Source organism: Zerene cesonia, chromosome 16 (assembly GCF_012273895.1).
Source record: "Zerene cesonia ecotype Mississippi chromosome 16, Zerene_cesonia_1.1, whole genome shotgun sequence".
Classification (NCBI taxonomy): Eukaryota; Metazoa; Arthropoda; class Insecta; order Lepidoptera; family Pieridae; genus Zerene; species Zerene cesonia.
Genome location: NC_052117.1, coordinates 4,623,033 through 4,627,567, shown reverse-complemented (window position 1 = coordinate 4,627,567; position 4,535 = coordinate 4,623,033). Strand labels below are relative to the sequence as shown.

Sequence of the window (4,535 nt, the reverse complement as noted above, 5' to 3'; positions counted from 1 at the left end):
TATTAAAGGTATAAAATAATCGGCCCAATCCTGAACTTCATAGATACTACTTCACATTTCTCGTTACCACCCTTGCTTGCACTCGCACTGAACTTTCTCACTTTACTGATGAAATACAAAATTGTACATACGATAGTCAAAATATACCACAAGAACAGTATTTTAAACAAAACAAGAGAGTCTTTGAAAAATTTACAATATCATTTTGTTAGTTTTTTCAAATTTACATCAATGTAATGAACGACAAATTTTTAGTTTCTTCGGACTAATCGGACTTCACAGCACAGACTTGTTCGCTCATTCATTCGGTTGCTTTCGGCTTTCATTCGGATCTCGTTCGGGAATTCGATCAGTGACGTGATACTTTTCAATATACGCACGCATCTCCCTTTTCAATTTTTTTTGTCTTCATACCAGTATAAATAGAAAACAAAAAACTCAAGTGAAAAGAAATATCTTACATTATACATAATTTAACAGGAATTGTAACTGAAGTGAACCAAACTGCAAATCAATAAATTATAACTATGATTTCACATTGATAATTGATGTACAGAATAAAAATAAAATGTGTAAATTAAGATAAAAACTATATTTTTAAATATAATAAGATGTCTTACTTAAACTAATATGAATAAAAATATGTAAATTAAACTTTAAACGGAATGTTCTTTTACAACGAAACGTGACGTCATAGGTAGATCTAAAAACAGACAACGTTTTACCAGTGTAGTGTGTAGTATCTAACGCCATCTGTCGTGACTAATATTAATCTATATTATGTCGGTAAAGCAGTACACGTATTTTAACAGATAATAATTAATAATCTCATTCTTTTTTTATTATTTATGTACCTAAAGGCTATTAGGCTATTAGCTACTTATCTTCTCAGAGAAGTGTTATAATCATGTCACAATTTCAAATCACGTTAGATTTACTTTAATTAATTACTCTTTTGTATGATAGACCAGACTACACAATGTGTCTGTCATAGAGAGTGAAGAACCAATCAACACACATTGGAAATAATTCGGATAAAGATAGCTCGTGGATAGAATAGTACCTATAACTAGTACTTGGTCCAAACAGTAGTATAGTACGCAAAGGTAGTATAATAATATTACGCCTCAGCCTCTGTAAATATAAAGTACCAGCTTCTTACCCCGGCTCTGCCCGTTTATTCTACTTTTTGAGTTGTTTTTTTTTTAATAATTAATAAATTTCATTTGGCAATATGTAATGAGAATGGGTCACCAACAGAGAAAAAGTAGAATCGAGATAATTTACGTTACTTTCGTAATATTAGGGATATCCTTATATTATGCCTAAATGCGAAACCAACTCTGTCTGTCACCTAAAGATGAAATTTGATACAAAAGTAGTTTAAGATCCGAAAAAGAACATATTAATATGAAAAAGGAACGGGAACTAAATGGAAAGAACCCCGGAGTTGTCAATCGTTTCCGTTTACTACGCAAAGGGCGAAGCTGCGATCGGAAATCTAGTATTTATACAAATATACTTATTAGCTAGATCACTCTAATGGTCAAATAATCTTAGGAACAGAGCATTTTTTGGGCAGGAAAACTATTTTGTTACTATTTTTATATTTTGGTTTTTTCACAATAAACTATGGTATGATTTTGAGACAATAAAATTGAAGGAAATCGCTTAAAATTAAATAATTTAACAAGGAAAGAGGGAAGGACATCATTGACAGCCTGTTTTCACGATTGATTTTAGAAACTCCATCATTTAACCTATTTTATTTTAGATTGTATTTAGGTACATACAGTTATTAGAAACATTAACATCTTATAAAAATATTAGAATCTCTTTAAATACAAATATAATTCTAATAGGCATAATGCCAATCTCGGTAAGAAAGCGGTGATGACTCAGTCAGCGGTGGTAGCTTAGTCAGCGGTGGTAGCTCAGCCAGCGGTGGTGGCTCAGTAAACGGTGTCGTGAGGAAACCGCCAAGTCGAAGAATCAAAATTTGGCCGACAAGTGACTTCTGCCAATCAGCTCTTGTCTAGTGTGGTTGATTATGGCCTGAACCCATAAGGGGCCAATGCGAACCCCTCCAGTGCGAACAATTATACTGATGATAATTATGTAATAATAATAAATCGTTATAAAATGATAAATCTCTTATTAAAATATTTATCAACAATAGGTAATTCGAGTATATAAGTGTAATAAGTAAATAGGTAATTCGAGTAAATAATCTATGGGTAATTCGTAGCACCGCGCAACCCTGCAATTGCGTATTCAGCGACTGTGCTGACATGCTCAAAATCATTGCTCATCTTTCCTTTAATGAATCATTCTGCAATGATGTCCAAAGACATGTCAAAGACTTTTATATATATTGCGATTGCCTCTACTCGGCCATCATTGTCAATTGTGAAGACTTTGTATTTTACTTATTTAAAAAAAATAATACAATTTCATAAGATCACGGACCCTTATGCCTAATCTGCATTGCTCCCTGTTGTATCCCTGAGCATGTTATAACGAAGAAAAATCACTCATCAACCCCTGGTTTATCAAAAAATTTTAAGTGATTTAGCATTAATTTTAATAGCGCTATATTCACAGAGTATTATCAAATGACATTAAACGTTTATCATTTGCATATGTTAGTAAACGTTTCGTAGATGTGTGTAATAAAATAAACTGGTAAACGTCTGACGAACAACGATGTCACATCAGTAGCGCGTGCGCCGCGGAAAAGGCAACCGGTTTGCCTGCGGCTTTCCGTTCCGAATATAATGCACACCAAAGAGTTTAAACTTATAGATGTAGTTTACTATCAAGACAGGACACCGTTCTAACGAAGATGGAGTACTACACATCCGACAGTTGCGACAGTGATAGCCGAGAACAAAAAACTTTAGACCTCTCCCATCGGTTGTTGGACTGCGAATCAATATCATCGGAATTGGACAGCATTATCAATGAACACTATGGTGTCAATAATATCGAGACGATGCTTCTTTATAATAATAGGATCAAGGCATTGCCGAGTACTATCAACAGATTTAGTAATTTGAAATTTCTAGATATTAGCAATAACAGGCTAACTGTTCTTCCGGATGTACTCAAAAATTGTGCGCTAACATCACTCATTGCAAAACATAATTACCTCACAAATGAATCGCTACCAAAGTCTTTCTACGAGGCCAAAAATACACTGAAAGAATTGAATTTAAGTGGTAATAAACTCAATTTCTTCCCAGAACAAGTACTAGAAATATCATCGCTACGATACCTTTATCTTGGTGGAAATAATATAGTTAACATCCCAAAGGATATTTGGAAATTGAACAGGTCAGTATATATATAAATTTACTGATATCCATATTTGTACGATAAATAATCCATTAAGTAATATCTCAAATAATTAGGCGATAGCTGCAACAACAGCTGTATATCATTAGCAATAAGGATACTGATACTTAACTCAAATGACATGTCGTGTGCTTGTTTAATGTAAACATCTTTGTTCTCTAAAGTAAACTATACAAGCACCGTAATACATCCTACTAAACATTTATAATTATAATATCTACATTTACAATCATGTCTGAACGTCCAATAAGTACGTAACTTGTATCAACTTTCTGAACACGTATAATTCCTGTGCAAAAATTGCCACAAGTGAGTACATATATAACATTTACATGCTTTACACAATTTACTCTCATTTAATATAATAAAAATTAAATTTAATGGTGTATATAATAAAACATTACATTTCATTCTTAAATTATTTGATATCATTTTTAATAAGAAAAAAAACTTGCTGTAAAGGTTATTTACGTAGATAAAAATTCGACGAAAGATCGCCTTGTCATAGACGTTGAAGGTAAAATGCAACCATCTATAGAGCATACTAAACGGCGCTGTTAAATCAAGTCCCTAGGCTATCAATAAAACGGCTGATACTACCAGTTAACTGCCTAATCTATATTGCTGTATTGTACGTTTAAATAAACAAGGGCTACAGAAAGTCTTTCGATATATTAATATAAGGCTATCATCATATGTTTATCTGCTGAACGATAAGTACATATCATCATGTCAAATATTAGGCCACCATACTTCACATACAATTGCAGGTATTTTACCTCATCCTTTCATATACTGACATTTGTAATCCTAACTTTCTACTAATATTATAAATGCGAAAGTTTGTACGGATGTGTGTGTGTTTGTTGCTCTTTCACGCAAAAACTACCGAACCGATTGCAATGAAATTTCGTACGTAGATAGCTGAACGACTGGAATAAGATATTGCCAACTTTTTATCCCGATACTCCTACGGGATACGGACATACGCGTGTGAAACCGCGGGGCACAGCTAGTAACTCATAAAGCTTAAAAACTTAAACCATAGTATCTCAAACTTAGGGCGTGTACTTTTTTCATATTCTTAGACAAAAAATAAAAAATTTTTATTGTGGGAGTCGAGCACGCTTCGGCACGAATTGGGCCAGCTCGCACCGGGGAAGTACCACACCCCCACA

The 4,535-nt window shown here is 33.5% G+C and overlaps 1 protein-coding gene across 2 annotated transcripts in view; it reads left to right on the top strand.

Annotated features, from left to right (window-relative positions):
• Window positions 1–4,535, top strand: part of LOC119832751 (semaphorin-2A-like) — a 511,596-nt gene that overhangs the window by 452,027 nt on the left and 55,034 nt on the right. The gene's annotated exons all lie outside the window — the stretch shown is intronic.